The sequence below is a fragment of the Ambystoma mexicanum genome, chromosome 1p (genome assembly GCF_040938575.1).
Source record: "Ambystoma mexicanum isolate Mex_15411 chromosome 1p, UKY_AmexF1_1, whole genome shotgun sequence".
In the NCBI taxonomy this organism is placed as follows: Eukaryota; Metazoa; Chordata; class Amphibia; order Caudata; family Ambystomatidae; genus Ambystoma; species Ambystoma mexicanum.
This window is the reverse complement of record NC_090921.1, coordinates 1,163,275,291-1,163,294,583: the sequence shown is the minus strand read 5'-3', so window position 1 is coordinate 1,163,294,583 and position 19,293 is coordinate 1,163,275,291. Positions and strand designations below refer to the sequence as shown.

General features: G+C 43.1%; 1 protein-coding gene across 2 annotated transcripts in view; it reads right to left on the bottom strand.

Moving 5' to 3' along the window:
- The window catches only part of LOC138450655 (retroviral integration site protein Fli-1 homolog), a 299,198-nt gene that overhangs the window by 146,144 nt on the left and 133,761 nt on the right, over positions 1-19,293 (bottom strand). The gene's annotated exons all lie outside the window — the stretch shown is intronic.

The window sequence follows — 19,293 nt, the reverse complement described above, 5'->3', positions numbered from 1 at the left end:
CGCAAACCTATAAGAATACATTGCTTGAGTCGGGACAGGCACGGGCAAGCCTCGTGTTAATGGATATTGCCACAGTTCACAAGGGTGTTTCTAGGGGGGCAGCATTTATGGGAGGGACACTGAGCCCGCATACACTGATGTAGGAGTACTGTGCCGAATAAATGGCAACGGCCAGCCCTCAGCTGCTTTGCCAGTAGTGCAGACCTGCCTGGGGGCTGGCTACTGCTGAGAGGAGCCCTGTACCAGGCATGTGACCACATGCCATGCCCAGAAAGCAGTAGAGAGGACAGAGCCATGGCATCTTGGACAATTCCACAGGTGCTTTGTAAGAGGTGCAGACCTACCTGCCTGTGGGCTGGCTGCTGCTGATAGGAGCACTGTACCAGGGATGCACATACCATGCCCAGAAAGCAGTAGAGAGGACAGAGCCATGGCATCTTGGACAATGCCACAGGTGCTTTGTAAGAGGTGCAGACCTACCTGCCTGTGGGCTGGCTGCTGCTGATAGGAGCACTGTACCAGGGATGCACATACCATGCCCAGAAAGCAGTAGAGAGGACAGAGGCATGGCATCTTGGACAATGCCACAGGTGCTTTGTAAGAGGTGCAGACCTATCTGCCTGTGGGCTGGCTGCTGCTGATAGGAGCACTGTACCAGGGATGCACATACCATGCCCAGAAAGCAGTAGAGAGGACAGAGCCATGGCATCCTGGACAATGCCACAGGTGCTTTGTAAGAGGTGCAGACCTACCTGCCTGTGGGCTGGCTGCTGCTGATAGGAGCACTGTACCAGGGATACACATACCATGCCCAGAAAGCAGTAGAGAGGACAGAGGCATGGCATCTTGGACAATGCCACAGGTTCTTTGTAAGAGGTGCAGACCTACCTGCCTGTGGGCTGGCTGCTGCTGATAGGAGCACTGTACCAGGGATGCACATACCATGCCCAGAAAGCAGTAGAGAGGACAGAGACATGGCATCTTGGACAATGCCACAGGTGCTTTGTAAGAGGTGCAGACCTACCTGCCTGTGGGCTGGCTGCTGCTGATAGGAGCACTGTACCAGGGATGCACATACCCTGCCCAGAAAGCAGTAGAGAGGACAGAACCATGGCATCTTGGACAATGCCACAGGTGCTTTGTAAGAGGTGCAGACCTATCTGCCTGTGGGCTGGCTGCTGCTGATAGGAGCACTGTACCAGGGATGCACATACCATGCCCAGAAAGCAGTAGAGAGGACAGAGGCATGGCATCTTGGACAATGCCACAGGTGCTTTGTAAGACGTGCAGACCTGGCTGTGGCTGCTGCTGATAGGAGCACTCTCTCCTTTGATCCTCCCTGGATTAATGTCACTGTCTCAACCCTCCTTCAACTATTATATTCTCTCTTGAACCACGATGGTCCTCTGGAATATCCCTATTCTGGTCTCTATTTCTCTCTCTTGTCCCTTGAGGGTATGGTTCTGTCCCCTCGCAAGGTGCCTAACTTCCACTTTCCTGGTCCTCAGTTTCCAGATGCTCTCCCTCCAGCAACCCTCTAAGATGGTCTCCTTCTCACTCTGCTCCCAGGTAATCTCCTCTGTTTCCCTGGATGGTTTAGGCCTTCCTCCTGTCCTTTCCTTTCACTCACTTCCCGGATGGCATCCTTCTCACTCTGCTCCAAGTAACCTTTCCCCCTCTCTCAGGCTCCTGCAAAGCTCTCTGTGGTTCCAGGTTCTCCTCTACTTCCCTCTAATTCCCAAGGTGGACCCCCTTGTTTCCATCACACAACTGGTACCCTTATCCTGCTCCAATATTTCTATGACTTCCCATATGATAGCCATTGTTTTCCTGGCCTAGCTGGTAAACCTTCCTTTCTAGGGACTCTCTTTCTCTAGACCAACCAACTGCTCTCTCACACTTCTCGAATCATAACTTTCACCTGGACTTCCACCCTGCAGAGCTTCACTGTCGCACTCTCCAGTGGGCACTTTCTGGTCAAGGCTTCCCATGGTTTGCTGTTTTCTAGGGACCAGTTCCCCTCGGCTCTGCCAGTTTGCTGCCAAGTCTCCTGCTGACAATCTATCCTCGTCGTGGTTCTTCATAGGACTGACCATCAGCTGCCAAGTATGTGGGTCTCTCTGGAATCCCAACCGTTTTTCTGGCAGTTATTCCAGGGATTGACAAAAGATTTTGGCTTTGGCTGACTGCCTTTTATATGGTGATATCTCCTCCTCTGGGCAGGGCTTCCAGGGAACATGTCTCACCTGTGTGATGCAGCTGGCGCTTTTACTGATTGAGCCATGTGATACTGGTCAGGTGGGTGCTCAGTGGGCTAGCATATAGCTGTATAGAGGTTGGACACTATCTTGGATGTCATACCACTTCTGTAGGTATGACCTCACACCCCTCCAGTCCCAGGTCCTGACCCATAGAATATTGTCCCAAAATAGCTGTCAACTACGAAGCTTTCAGCTGCTCCAGAAAACAGAAACCTGGTCATAATGCACATGGAGGGGAAGTGGTTTGAGGCAGTAGCCTTGCAGAATAAAAAAGAATCAAGCCTAAATTGATCTTGGTTTATCCACCATCTTGGTCATGACTCAGCATCCACCTGGAACTACACAATAGCTTTAATTATTTCCAAGGGAACATAAGGTACCTGCATGCACTGTCCTTTTTAGCTAGACAAGTCATCTTGAATCACATGCATGCAGGCAATGATAGCCAAGCAAGGAAGTTGGCATAATATGATTGAACATTCACACATACACATAGATATACGTTTTTCATTATGTGCCACAAGGATATGGGAATTGGCAGATGAGGGAATGGGCAGTCTGAAGACTCCACTCATTACCACAAGCTCGCTGCTAAGGGTTATGGGAGGCAAGAACATTTGGTTAAGAGAAATGACTTGTTGAGATATGAAGACCCCAGGCCGTTTACAATTTACGTGTTTGTAGGTTTGCAGACTGAGTGCTGTCTCTAATCTCATTCTAGTTCACTCACATGCGGTAGCCAGTGGATAGCAGGGCATTTTGCCCGTTGTGCCAAATGCCATGCCATTTGCAGTGGAACAGCATTAATATTTCCCCCAATTGAGTGTGAAGGACTGCCCATAGCGAGGGATCTTAACTAATGTAGGGTGTGGTGTCATGGTTTTCCCCCTCGAAAATAAATATTGGAAATAATGGATTGAAATTGTACATTTTGCAGCACAATCTTAGAGAAAAATTGGATAAAAAGCCATACAATTGACAATCATTTCACACATGAAGTAACCCAGTCGATGCCAGGAGCATTTCACGAGATTCTCATGATGTTTGTGCCCACAATATATTCCAGAATTCCTGCTCTAAAACGTTCATGATTCTGTGTCCACAATGCTCGCTTTCCTATGCTGCAGCTCCACCCACAATATATACCAGCATTGTAAACTAACTTGAACATTGTTTCAAAGTGTCCTTGCTGTACAGACAGAAGGCAGAAGGGTTTTCTTCCAGTAGACTAAACACGCTCTCTGATGCTCACCCCCTCGTTCCCTTTCACATGCACGGGTTACAGTTCACCATTTTTTAATTTAGAAAACTCTGTCCAGTAGTGGTATGATCCACTACCTTACACTATCCATTACCACCATCAACATGAGTCTGGAAAGGGATAGACACATATTTTAAAATATTCCAGAAATGTCCCTATCCCAGAAACACCATTTCCATTACCATTGGGCTGGTGGTATTCTGATAATTGGGTGCATTTTTTGAAATATCCCGCTGCAGCTGTTGTAATTTGCAGTGGTGGAAATTCACCTAAATAGAATCAACCCACACTGTAATAATATCCTAAAGTAACTTGAAAGGAGTATGTGTTTCCTCTGAAGCCAAAGTGAATATTTAGCCTTTTTCCAATGCATATCATTACCGTTCCCGCATCGCAAAGCAAGTGCAATTGGGGGTGTTTGCTCAACAAACAAACACAAGGCGAAAGATAGCCTCAAAATAGCCCAAAACATCTGATGCACCCTCCAAATCGTGGAGAGTAGCCCTATCTGACTACCCTATCTACTTCCTATAAACTGGCCCTTTTTTTCAGGTATGGCGCTGAGTGGTGGAAGGATACCAGCGGAACATTTTCAAACGAGACTGCTGATGTTATTTTGCGCAAAATAGTTTACACCAATTTTCAACTTTCTCTGAATAAAAATGTACTTTCCTCCAACGCCAATGGGGCAAAGTAAGACTCCCTTTTTCTAGTGCAAAATCTCCCACTTAATGTGGATAAGGATCTATCTGAGCGGCCATGTAAGGGTCAGGCACACACTTGATTGGATGAATGCTCTACAGGAGGGAAACAAGAAGACTAACTTGCATCCGTAAAGTGTAACACAATTCCGGGGTTTTGATCCGTACCAACTGCACAGTTCCCATGCGCCGTGATAGATATACAATTTAGTGTCGCTGCTGGTGTGGGGCAAGTAAGGGGCTTTGACCCCGACCCCTTGGAAACACAGTACAAAGTATTTCTTCACACTTCAAAAACTGCGCCACACTATAGTATTCCTGAATAAGGATTATTATTTATTATATTGCCCTTTGGATAACACGTGTTTCGACACACAAGTCTCCTTTTCAAATCAGGGCTAACGGTAACACTGTTGTTTCACAATTCACAATTAATTTCCAAATCAAGTGTGTATATATATTAAAAAAAAAAAAAAGAAAATAATATGTGGACACATGAAAACAAACATTACATTATTGATATTGGTGTTGATCAATCACAGAAAGTACAGGAGGGGCGGAAGGGTGGGAGGTTTGAGGTAAATGAACAAAAGAAAATACAATACAAAGAGAAAAAAATGCAAAGAGAAACAGAGTATTAATGAATATGTCACTATCAAAAATACAAGTCAAATAAGATATTATCAATCTTTAAAATAAGTGATAAGGTTTGATTTGCACCCATGGTTGTCTTACCTATGTTCCCATAACATATAGTTCCAATTAGTTGACGCACAATATCCCGGGTTGAATCCCCCTATACAAAATCAGGTCAAAAAATCTCGGATTAGGTAATACATTCATGCAGTGATACATATATGTATCACTACTTAAGATGCTTTGATTTAGCAAACTGCAACATTGTTGGTGTGATCAAGTTAAGTTGAGCAATGATAGACAAGGGCACGAGTGAGTCTCAACAGAAAGACTGATTCCTATACGAGCGTACGTGAATAATGCTACTGGTACACAGAAATAATAACAATAATACTTCTGGGCGAACATTGGTGCCGTGGTGCTAATATCACAACTTATAGCGTCATTGTTGGAACGACAAGTATCCTTGACTGATGTTTGTTTTAAAATTATACGAGCTACGTGTCAGTTAAACTCCACGTGTTGACTAAATCAGTATGCAAAAATGCATGGAGGGCGTTTTGGTACACTAATATAGTGTTAGTGACGATCGAGCGTAAATGCCGAAGTGTTGATCAGTGGCTGAGAATCTACTCAGTCAACTGTACCAAGGCTTACCTGCAGAGCACATAAAAATGTCCTGCCGTCTGTTGTAAGAAAGCGGGCTCCCTTCCTGAGTTTACATGGGTTGTCGTAGCAACCCAGTCCTACTACTATTTCGATGGATGTCCCATTCTGTGTGTATGTGCAAGAAAGATGGACGCCATGTTTGAAGTACAATACTCGTATCAATATTCATTTCAGTCCGGAAACAGACTGCAGGTTTCCATGGGTTTAAGAATTATAATTTGATTTAAAGTTTTAAGGGAAACGAGACAACATAACTCTCAAATCTGGCCATTACATTATTATTTACAATTGGTACGCAATAAATTACCCTGCATAGTGAGGTAGGTGGTGCTAACCACAAGTACATTTTACAAAGTGGGGCAAAAACCACGCTGTGAGACATAAATGGTTGCAATTGTAATACAAGGACAAAATAGCCTATGACAAATATAGTCCAGCGTATACAAGCAATCAATGAGCTCATGGTACATGTACAAACAGGCATGGAGTGACATTGGGATTCCTCTTATTCATTGGACATCATATTCAGAGAAAGTACGCCATCTCATGATCTTGATTCAAGCCAAATTCCGTTGCTCTAAATTTGCAAATGAGACGGGCTTCCATCTGGCGAAGGAGAATTTCTCTATTCCCACCTCTCTCGCCCAGAGAAGCCTGTTGGAGCCCGATGAACCTTAAATTCATTTTGTCATCTAATTGATGCTTTGTATGCCAATGAAGTGCAAGTGGCAATGTGGAATCCGGTTTGCTCATTGCATAGACATGTTCCCGTATTCTGAACCTGAGTTCTCGTATGGTACTTCCAATATTTATGCGTTTACATGTGCATATGATGGCATAAATTATGTATTTACTGCAACAATTTATAGTGTCCTTAATGGAGATACTTGTTCCTCTTGTGCCGAAAAAGTCTTGGTATTGGGGTGTGCTAGTTTGCACATGCCACATGATCCGCACTTTCTGAATCCTGATGGTAAGCTTGGTAACCATTGTTCTGGTTGCTCTGTTAGTAGTTTAGGGAGTAGCGATGGGCTAAGGCTTGTTTAAAAGTTCTGGCTTTAGTGAAAATTAAATTTGGTTTGTCATCAGTGATGTCTTTAAGGTGTTCGTCTAGTTTGAGCAAATGCCAATTTTTATTCACTATTTTTCAAATTTCAAAATTGTTGTCGGAAAAAGTTGTAACGAAGCTCACTTTATTTTGTTCCTCTCTTGATTTATTAGGGATTTTAGGTGTAAGGGTTACATCCCTATTCATTGCATTGACTTTTTTATATGCCACATCTATACAATTTTTGTTGTAGCCTCGTTGGTGAAATCTGTTTTTCAATAGATCACATTCCTGTAGAAAATCAATTGTATTAGTACAGTTTCTCCTGGCTCTTGTAAATTCTCCCTTTGGTATGTTGCTTATTACTGATTTCTGATGACAACTAGTTGAGAACAAGGTTGAATTGGCCTCAGTCCGTTTCCGAAAGGTTTTGGTCCAAAGTTTGCTGTCCAAGATATATTGTAAGATCTAAAAAATCTATACTGGTAGTACTCGATGGTCCTGTCAGACAAATCCCTTCTTCATTGGTATTTAGACGATCTTGAAATTCAGTTAATTCTGTGTCGTTACCATTCCAAATTAGTAGAATGTCATCAATGAATCTGGTCCACATTACAATCTTGTCTCGTGCATTTAGGTCTGTGTAAACATATTCATCCACGAATTTACTCATGAAGAGATTTGCAAGAGCCGGTGCGTATTTAACGCCCATGGCTACTCCTGTTTCTGCTTGAAGTATCTTTTATCGAACAGAAAAATGTTATTTTCCAAAGTTGTTGTCAACATTTCTTTTAGCATAGTTACATAATGGTAGTGTGATGCAGTTTCCCCACGAAAAATATACTCAATGGTTGCAATAGCTGCCTTATGCTTGATCGAAGTATACAGGGCTCGGACATCCCAGGTTACAAGTTTGCAGGTGTCCTTCCAATGCACAGTTTGAAGTTTCTTAATAACATCAGTGGAGTCTTTGCAGAAGGCTCTGATTTCAGGTACGCGTGGGCTTAGTATATTGTCAATTAATTCACTTATTTTCTCTGTGACCCAACCAATACCACTGACGATTGGTCTCCCTTCCGGAATCTTGGTGAATGTCTTGTGCACTTTAGGTAGGAAGTACATGGTTGGGACTACAGGGTTTGAGACAGATATATATGCTCTTTCGTCTTCAGTGATTAGGCCTTTCCTTTCCCAAGTCTGGATCTGCTCCATTATCTGTTTCTGGATCTCTCTTGTAGGGTTAGTTCGAAGTTCTTCATAGCAAAGGGGGGTTTGTAAATGATTCTCAGCCATCTTGATATAATCTGTGCGATCCATGATAATGATTTTACCCCCTTTATCAGCTTCCTTGATGACTATGGACTGATCCATTTGTAGATTTTGTAGGGCTTTGTTCTCTTCCGAGGTTAAATTGTAATTTTTAGTCTTATATCTATTCCTTGCCTTGTTCTTGCGTTCAAAGAGGTTATTGATATCCATTTGAACCACTTTGTGAAAGGCATCAATCATATTGTCTTGTGCAAATTGTGGTGTGAATTTGGATTTAATTTTTAATTGTTTTGTAGAAATGCCAATCGGTTGTATTCTTAAATCATGAAAAGTTTGATGCAGCTCCAAGTCTTTTTCTTCAATGGTTCGTAAGAGATGAATGTTCTCAATATCCTGTATGGACAATATACTAGGTACTGGTCTCTCCTGTCTTGGTTGGTATTGCTGAACTTGGGTTGCAAAGAACTTCTTTAGTTTCAATTTTCTTGTAAATTTAAATAGATCAATTTGTGTTTGTATATGATTGTATCTGTACGATGGGGCAAAGGAAAGGCCCTTGTTGAGTAATTTAATTTCATCCGTCGACAGCTCTTTAGATGAGATATTCATCACAAGGTCATTGTCGGTTGTGTTCCTGTGGCTAGCCGAGCCCTGGCTCTTGTCAAACGTCTGTGATCTTCCAGAGCATCTGGATTTCCGCTGTCTTGTACCCCCCCTCCTTCCTCTCCTCCTAGTACAGCAGGTTGGGGGTTGGTTAATGGAGTTTTCTGAAAACGGACTTGCTTGGTATTAGGTAGTCTACTGCCCTTTTTAAAACGTCTAATCTGGTTGAGGAAACCTGATCCTTCAGTGTTGCGTTCTGCTTCCCTTGATTCCTCTTTATCAGTCTCTGAATCGACATCAGATCTAACTGGTGAAGTGTTGGGTGTGCTTTCTTTAGATGTTGGTTTGGATAGTTTGTTATATTTTTCTTGAAAAGTATATACTTTGTCTTCGCGATAGTCACGTTCATCTCTGTAGAATTTACGTACTTTGCGTATCTTAATCTCATCTTGGTACTCATTAAGGATTTATATTGATATCCATTTGAACCACTTTGTGAAAGGCATCCAAAGGGCAATATAATAAATAATAATCCTTATTCAGGAATACTATAGTGTGGCACAGTTTTTGAAGTGTGGAGAAATACTTTGTACTGTGTTTCCAAGGGGTCGGGGTCAAAGCCCCTTACTTGCCCCACACGAACAGCGACACTAAATTGTATATCTATCATGGCGCATGGGCACTGTGCAGTTGGTATGTGTTACACATTGCGGTAGATGGACTCTGTGGTCCCGTGCCCGCTTGTGCGGTATCGTGCGGAAGTGCAGTTCCAAGATGGATGCCTGTCGGATTTCTCCAGCCGACAGCTACGGTCTAGTCTCTTCACGTCCCTCTGAGAGACTACGGACCGCTCACGTGATACTATATCCAGACTCCAAGCCAAGGTTTCATCGCGTCACTTCTGTTTCAGACGCTCCGTGAGTTCGTTATTTGAATCCTGTATTTAGGTGTCTATTAGTCCTTGATTACTCTTTAAACTGTCAAATCTTGTCTTTATCTATCTCTCAGAGATTATCTCCATTCAACCTTTCCAATCTCTGCTACCTTCGTCTCCAGTCCAACCGGGCGAACCCTGCTCAACTTAGCCGTCTATAACACCTCCTCCACGGCATTATCTTCTGCTTTGAACCCCATTTGGGTAAGCTTTTTATTCCCTGAGTCTTCTCTTCTAGCCCCGATTAGAATCACTTACCTGTCTGTTCTTGCAGACCTCCTGCCTCTCTTCCGTTGTTCTTCCGAAGTCCAGCTCCGAAGTTTCAGTCCCAATCCTTCCTTCCAAGGGTGAGAACTTTTCCCTTCCACCTTCTCTTTTGGCTGTCTTCCCTTTTTACCTTTCACTGATACTATCTATTCCTCTCGTTTACTCAGAAAGGATATCCTGTGCAACTTCCGTTTGAAACCACCTCTCAAGGATTCTCCTGCTACCACTACTTCCCGATCGACGAGCTTCCAGACTCGACCAGGGTTTTCTTCCCATTAGAGGGTTTCCCTGGCGATCCTATCCTCTCCCCCGGTTTTCACTTCTTTCCGGGTCGGAGGGGCCAGGATTGTTTCAGGGGAGCTTTCACTGCTGCATTTGACTCTTCCACATTGGATTTCCGTATTGTCAAGGTGAGCGGTTTTGTTGAGGTGTATTACCGCTTTAAACTGTTTGCAGTAATTTATAACAGTATATAACAGTAAGCGACGCCAATATTGACATTCGGAATCCTTATGGAGCAGCAAATGCAACAATTAATGGCAGCTATGCAAGCCATGTCCGTAGAGATGCAATCTTTAAAACAAGATAACGCTCAGCTGCGACAGCAAGTCACTAGGGCATTTTCAGACACTCCCCCTTCTTCCTTACATGCCCTAACGTACGACGGAGATCCATATAAGCTCAAAGAATTTCTAGATAGTTGTACGGTACAATTTACTTTCAAATCTCGTTTTTTTCCTACAGACAAGGACAAAGTGGGGTTCGTGATTTCCCATCTTTCTGGCCCTGCATTGGCTTGGGCCACGCCTCTAGTCACTTCTAATAATGGGATCCTAGATTCTTACCCCGCCTTCTCCAATAGCCTTAAGTCTATGTTCGGCAGAAAGGAAATATCAGTTTCCACACAAGAAAGACTTCTTGATTTGAAACAGGGAAGTAAGGATTTGCTAGGATACATAACACAATTCAAACAATTGTCTTCAGAAGTAGGGTGGCCAGATGAAGGGCTTCTTACCCTTTTTCGTAGAGGCTTAACGGAAGACCTTAAAGATGAGGTTTCTAAGGTACCTCGTCCGGCTAATTTGGCTGACATGATTACTCTAACTATGCAGATAGATTATCGAATGCAAGAACGGTCTCATGAAAGAAAGAAGATCAAAGGATCTCGACCTTTAATTGATCATTCCTATGTTGGGAATAGGACTCTTCCCCATACTGAAGAGCCTATGCAGATAGGGACCGTTAGAGGACCGTTACCTGCAACCGAAAAGGAAAGAAGAAAGAATCTTGGACTATGCATGTACTGTGGGTCCTCTTCTCATGTACTGAAAGATTGTCATCTTGTTCCTCCTCGTCGCTTTACTACTCCGAAGTCGGGAAACTCCAGAACTCTACCGAGAAGGGAAGAACTGTAGAGTTACGGAATTCTGTTTCCCCCTGTAAGTCGAGTCTGTCAGTAGACAATGCCTCAACCAATCAGACCATGGTAGTAGTTTCCTTGTCCATGATACTTTCAGAACACATTCTACCTGGTATTCCCGCCTTGATTGATTGCGGAGCGGCTGGGAATTTTTTGGACTATGAATGGGCTAAGAAACACGGGATTACACTCGTATCCAAGAACATGGTTACTCCTATTCAGGGTGTGGACGGTAGTCCCTTAAGTTCAGGACCGGTAAAAGAACAGACCGATCCTATCACTTGCATGGTCGCCGGCCATAAAGAAACGCTGGTTTTTGATCTGATCAGAACTGCCCATTTTCCTATCATTTTGGGCCTTCCCTGGTTAAGACTCGATAACCCATATATCAACTGGTCAGCAGGTACTCTGTTCTTGGGATCAGAATATTGTACTTACCATTGCCTTTCTCAGGAGTCAGCAGGCATACGTCTCCCCACTATTGAAGACCATCATCCTGCTGTTTCCTCTATTAACCACTTGGAAATGATCCCTAAATGTCATTGGGAATTCCGATCTATATTTGCAAATCCCGAATTTCCTACCTTACCGCCTCATAGAAGGGATGATTGTCATATAGATATACACCCCGAACAGCCCATTCCTTTCGGCCGTATGTATGTGCTTTCACAACGGGAGAAGACTGTTTTGAAAGATTATCTTCAAACCAATTTACGCAATGGGCTAATAACCGAATCTGTGTCTCCAGCCGGAGCTTCTCTCTTCTTTATCCCTAAGAAAGACTCGGATGAACTTCGCCCTTGCATTGATTATCGAGGATTAAACAAGATAACCATTGCTGACAAGTATCCTATGCCTCTCATCACAGACATCCTTGAAGCGGTTCGAGGGGCTACTGTCTACACTAAGCTGGATCTCCGAGGTGCTTACCATCTCATACGAATAGCTGCAGGAGATGAATGGAAAACTGCCTTTTGCACCCCTTTCGGGCACTATGAGTACCATGTCATGCCATTTGGCCTGGTCAACGCACCAGCAATATTTCAGCGGTTCATGGACCACCTCTTTGCCGACATTCTGTTTCATTTCGTCGTCATCTATTTAGATGATATCTTGGTTTATTCCAAGAACCCAGAGGAACATATCCGACATGTCAACACAGTGTTGGAACGTCTTCAAAACAATCATCTGTACTGTAAGTCCACCAAATGTGAGTTCCACCAGGAGCAGGTCAATTACCTCGGATTTGTGCTATCTTCTCAGGGCATCTCTATGGATCCAAAGAAGGTGTCAGCTGTGTTGGATTGGCCAATTTCCTCTAGCATAAAAGACATTCAACGATTTCTTGGCTTTGCCAACTTCTACCGGAAATTCATTCTGGGTTTTTCGGAAATCATTTTACCCATCACCAGGCTTCTTAAGAAAGGGGTCCCATTCATCTGGAACGATACGGCTCAGAACGCCTTCCAAACGCTAAAGGAGATATTCACTTCTGCTTCAGTTCTTATAAACCCTGATCAAACTAAACAATTCATTGTGGAGACAGATGCTTCGCAATTTGCGTTGGGTGCCATACTATTACAATTATCAGAACAGGGAGAAGAAAGACCTGTGGCTTATCTGTCCAAAACTTTCAATGCGGCAGAACAAAATTATTCAGTACTTGAGAAAGAGCTTCTGGCTATCAAACAATCTTTCAAAGAATGGAGACACCTTCTCCTGGGATCTACCCATCCTATCAAGGTTCGCACTGATCATCAGAATCTACGAGCCCTTCAGAATGCCTACACAACCAACAGCAGGCAGGCCCGCTGGGCTTATTTTTTTCTTCCCTTTCGAATTGAGTTCACCTTTTTGCCGGGAAAATATAATCAGAAGGCAGATGCTCTGTCTCGTAAGGACTCTCCTACATCGACATTCTGTTCCGAGAAGATGTTTCCCAACGCTCGTTTTATTGCTGTCTTAACTAACTTTCTCCAAGAAGTACGAACAGCCACTGATCAAAATAAATCGTTCTGTGAAGACATTGCATCCACCCACCATCTCTCTAAAGATAAGGAATATTTCTTTCACGGCACTCAGCTGTTGATTCCCATTCCCTCTTTACAACTCAAAGTGTTACAAATGTGTCATGACTCTAAGGCTGCAGGTCATAGAGGGTTTCTATCAACATTGGAACTCGTACAACGACACTTCTGGTGGCCAAATATGCGATCTGATGTCCAGGATTATGTTGCGGCTTGTAGTATCTGTGCGCACGCAAAGACTCCTCGTACTCCTCCTTTGGGGTTATTAACGAGGATGCCAATTCCAGATCGGCCTTGGCAAAGCATCTCTACAGATTTTGTTTCTGATCTACCTCCTTCGGAGAACAAGACAGCCATTATGGTGACAATTGACTATTTCACCAAATTGGCACATTTTACCCCTTTAGAGAAGCTACCGGGGGCAACTTTGATGGCTAAAATCTTTTTATCTGAAATCTTCTCCCGTCATGGCCTCCCAGACACCATCATCTCAGACCGAGGTCCTCAGTATACTTCACTTTTCTGGCAAAATACGTGTCAAGTCTTAGGGATAAAATGAGCCCTCTCGTCAGGATAACATCCCCAGACCAATGGGCAAACGGAGCGTTTGAATCAAACACTTGAAGGATATCTACGTTGCTTCGTTTCAGCGGCCCAGGATGATTTGGCAGGTTTACTCCCTTTTGCTGAATTTGCCTACAATAATTCCCGTCACTCTGCCCTCCGGACCAGCCCCTTTCATTGTTCTTATGGCTTCCATCCCTCCTTTGTTCCTATGGTGTCGTCTCCTTCTTCCTGTTGCCCAGGAGTGGATGAATTTATTGCGGACATTCAGGATGGTCAGAGACTGGCTAAGCGATCTCTTATGGAGGCTCAAGACCGTGCTAAGCGGAACGCCGATCTTCATCGCCGCATTGCCCCGAAAGTTACCATCGGTGACTCGGTTTGGTTGGCTTCCCGTTTTCTTCCTCGTCATCTTGTTCCGTCTAAACTATCGCCGAGATACTTTGGACCCTTTAAAGTGTTAGCCATGGTGGGCGAAGCTGCGGTCAAACTGGCTTTACCAGCCTCTTGGTCACGGATACACCCTGTATTTCATCTGTCTCAAATTAAATTGGTGGTACCGGATCGTTTTCTTCGGACGGGAAGGGTTCCTCCTTCTCCTGTCCTTACTGATGAGGGTCCTGAATTTGAGGTGGCCGGTGTGTGTGACTCTCGCGTTCGGAGAGGTAGATTGCAGTTTCTGATTGACTGGAAGGGTTATTCTCCTGCTGAAAGGACCTGGGAACCTGCCTCTGGGGTTCATGCTCCCCGATTGGTGCGGCGTTTTTTCCGGCTCCATCCAGGTAAACCCGGCGCGCCCCCCAGGAGGAGGGGGTATACTGTTACACATTGCGGTAGATGGACTCTGTGGTCCCGTGCCCGCTTGTGCGGTATCGTGCGGAAGTGCAGTTCCAAGATGGATGCCTGTCGGATTTCTCCAGCCGACAGCTACGGTCTAGTCTCTTCACGTCCCTCCGAGAGACTACGGACCGCTCACGTGATACTATATCCAGACTCCAAGCCAAGGTTTCATCGCGTCGCTTCTGTTTCAGACGCTCCGTGAGTTCGTTATTTGAATCCTGTATTTAGGTGTCTATTAGTCCTTGATTACTCTTTAAACTGTCCAAATCTTGTCTTTATCTATCTCTCAGAGATTATCTCCATTCAACCTTTCCAATCTCTGCTACCTTCGTCTCCAGTCCAACCCGGCGAACCCTGCTCAAGTTAGCCGTCTATAACACCTCCTCCACGGCATTATCTTCTGCTTTGAACCCCATTTGGGTAAGCTTTTTATTCCCTGAGTCTTCTCTTCTAGCCCCGATTAGAATCACTTACCTGTCTGTTCTTGCAGACCTCCTGCCTCTCTTCCGTTGTTCTTCCGAAGTCCAGCTCCGAAGTTTCAGTCCCAATCCTTCCCTCCAAGGGTGAGAACTTTTCCCTTCCACCTTCTCTTTTGGCTGTCTTCCCTTTTTACCTTTCACTGATACTATCTATTCCTCTCGTTTACTCAGAAAGGATATTCTGTGCAACTTCCGTTTGAAACCACCTCTCAAGGATTCTCCTGCTACTACTACTTCCCGATCGACGAGCTTCCAGACTCGACCAGGGTTTTCTTCCCATTACAGGGTTTCCCTGGCGATCCTATCCTCTCCCCCGGTTTTCACTTCTTTCCGGGTCGGAGGGGCCAGGATTGTTTCAGGGGAGCTTTCACTGCTGCATTTGACTCTTCCACATTGGATTTCCGTATTGTCAAGGTGAGCGGTTTTGTTGAGGTGTATTACCGCTTTAAACTGTTTGCAGTAATTTATAACAGTATATAACAGTATGGATCAAAACCCCGGAATTGTGTTACAGTGTGCTTTTCAAGTGACCAACTCTCTGTGCTGCCAAAAAACTCACGGTATGGCTCAATATATTCTGAATCGGGAAAAAGACGCCACAAACCTTTTTTCCCAAAGAGGGGACACCACGCATGGATTCTCTTCCTCTGTACCTCGAAGAGAAGACCTACGGTATAAGTTTATTAAATTAGAAAGAATTTCAAGAAAAGAAATTGATACATTTTGGTAAATTATTTCTTTGAAGAATTACTTAGAAAACGGATTCATACCTCGAGGCCTTAGGATACTGATCTTCCCTGATTTCTCAAAAGACGAAGATAAAGATTTAGCGGAGGACTGGGAAAAGAATTTAAACGTAAATTCCACCAAAATGCTTGAAATACTTATTGAACACGCTACAAGAGTACAAGTGCTAAAGAACAAATAGATGTCATTACAAAAGAAATAAAGGAGACACAAGCATTGGAAGCAACCAAGGAAAAAAACTTTTACAAAATGCATGAAATCCTTAATGAGTACCAAGATGAGATTAAGATACGCAAAGTACGTAAATTCTACAGAGATGAATGTGACTATCGCGAAGACAAAGTATATACTTTTCAAGAAAAATATAAAAAAATTATCCAAACCAACATCTAAAGAAAGCACACCAAACACTTCACCAGTTAGTTCTGATGTCGATTCAGAGACTGATAAAGAGGAATCAAGGGAAGCAGAACGCAACACTGAAGGATCAGGTTTCCTCAACCAGATTAGACGTTTTAAAAAGGGCAGTAGACTACCTAATACCAAGCACGTCCGTTTTCAGAAAACTCCATTAACCAACCCCCAACCTGCTGTACTAGGAGGAGAGGAAGGAGGGTGGGTACAAGACAGCGGAAATCCAGATGCTCTGGAAGATCACAGACGTTTGACAAGAGCCAGGGCTCGGCTAGCACAGGAACACAACCGACAATGACCTTGTGATGAATATCTCATCTAAAGAGCTGTCGACGGACGAAATTAAATTACTCAACCAGGGCCTTTCCTTTGCCCCAACGTACAGATACAATCATATACAAACACAAATTGATCTATTTAAATTTACAAGAAAATTGAAACTAAAGACGTTCTTTGCAACCCAAGTTCAGCAATACCAACCAAGACAGGAGAGACCAGTACCTAGTATATTGTCCATACAGGATATTGAGAACATTCATCTCTTACAAACCATTGAAGAAAAAGACTTGGAGCTGCATCAAACTTTTCATGATTTAAGAATACAACCGATTGGCATTTCTACAAAACAATTGAAAATTAAATCCAAATTCACACCACAATTTGCACAAGACAATATGACTGATGCCTTTCACAAAATGGTTCAAATGGATATCAATAACCTCTTTGAACGCAAGAACAAGGCAAGGAATAGATATAAGACTAAAAATTACAATTTAACCTCGGAAGAGAACAAAGCCCTAAAGAATCTACAAATGGATCAGTCCATAGTCATCAAGGAAGCTGATAAAGGGGGTAAAATCATTATCATGGATCGCACATATTATATCAAGATGGCTGAGAATCATTTACAAACCCCCCTTTGCTATGAAGAACTTCGAACTAACCCTACAAGAGAGATCCAGAAACAGATAATGGAGCAGATCCAGACTTGGGAAAGGAAAGGCCTAATCACTGAAGACGAAAGAGCATATATATCTGTCTCAAACCCTGTAGTCCCAACCATTTACTTCCTACCTAAAGTGCACAAGACATTCACCAAGATTCCGGAAGGGAGACCAATCGTCAGTGGTATTGGTTGGGTCGCAGAGAAAATAAGTAAATTCATTGACAATATACTAAGCCCACGCGTACCTGAAATCAGAGCCTTCTGCAAAGACTCCACTGATGTTATTAAGAAACTTCAAACTGTGCATTGGAAGGACACCTACAAACTTGTTACCTGGGATGTCCGAGCTCTGTATACTTCGATCAAGCATGAGGCAGCTATTGCAACCATTGAGTATATTTTTCGTGGGGAAACTGCATCACACTACCATTATGTAACTATGCTAAAAGAAATGTTGACAACAACTTTGGAAAATAACATTTTTCTGTTCGATAAAAGATACTTCAAGCAGAAACAGGGAGTAGCCATGGGCGTTAAATACGCACCGGCTCTTGCAAATCTCTTCATGAGTAAATTCGTGGATGAATATGTTTACACAGACCTAAATGCACGAGACAAGATTGTGATGTCGACCAGATTCATTGATGACATTCTACTAATTTGGAATGGTAACGATACAGAATTAACTGAATTTCAAGATCGTCTAAATACCAACGAAGAAGGGATTTTGTCTTACAGGACCATCGAGTACTACCAGTATAGATTTTTTAGATCTTACAATATATATCATGGACGGCAAACTTTGGACCAAAACCTTTCGGAAACCGACTGAGGCCAGTTCAACCTTGTTCGCAACTAGTTGTCATCAGAAATCAGTAATAAGCAACATACCAAAGGGAGAATTTACAAGAGCCAGGAGAAACTCTACTTATACAATTGATTTTCTACAGGAATGTGATCTATTGAAAAACAGATTTCACCAACGAGGCTACAACAAAAATTGTATAGATGTGGCATATAAAAAAGTCAATGCAATGAATAGGGATGTAACCCTTACACCTAAAATCCCTAATAAATCAAGAGAGGAACAAAATAAAGTGAGCTTCGTTACAACTTTTTCCGAGAACAATTTTTCAAATTTCAAAAAATTGGCATTTGCTCAAACTAGACGAACATCTTAAAGACATCATTGATGACAAACCAAATTTAATTTTCACTAAAGCCAGAACTTTGAGAACAAGCCTTAGCCCATTGCTACTCCCTAAACTACTAACACAGCAACCAGAACAATGGTTACCAAGCTTACCATCAGGATTCAGAAAGTGCGGATCATGTGGCATGTGCAAACTAGCACACCCCAATACCAAGACTTTTTCGGACACAAGAGGAACAAGTATCTCCATTAAGGACACTATAAATTGTCGCAGTAAATACATAATTTATGCCATCATATGCACATGTAAACACATATATATTGGAAGTACCATACGAGAACTCAGGTTCAGAATACGGGAACATGTCTATGCTATGAGCAAACCGGATTCCACATTGCCACTTGCACTTCATTGGCATACAAAGCATCAATTAGATGACAAAATGAATTTAAGGTTCATCGGGCTCCAACAGGCTTCTCTGGGCGAGAGAGGTGGGAATAGAGAAATTCTCCTTCGCCAGATGGAAGCCCGTCTCATTTGCAAATTTAGAGCAACGGAATTTGGCTTGAATCAAGATCATGAGATGGCGTACTTTCTCTGAATATGATGTCCAATGAATAAGAGGAATCCCAATGTCACTCCATGCCTGTTTGTACATGTACCATGAACTCATTGATTGCTTGTATACGCTGGACTATATTTGTCATAGGCTATTTTGTCCTTGTATTACAATTGCAACCATTTATGTCTCACAACGTGGTTTTTGCCCCACTTTGTAAAATGTACTTGTGGTTAGCACCACCTACCTCACTATGCAGGGTAATTTATCGCGTACCAATTGTAAATAATAATGTAATGGCCAGATTTGAGAGTTATGTTGTCTCGTTATCCCTTAAAACTTTAAATCAAATTATAATTCTTAAACCCATGGAAACCTGCAGTCTGTTTCCGGACTGTAATGAATATTGATACGAGTATTGTACTTCAAACATGGCGTCCATCTTTCTTGCACATACACACAGAATGGGACATCCATCGAAATAGTAGTAGGGC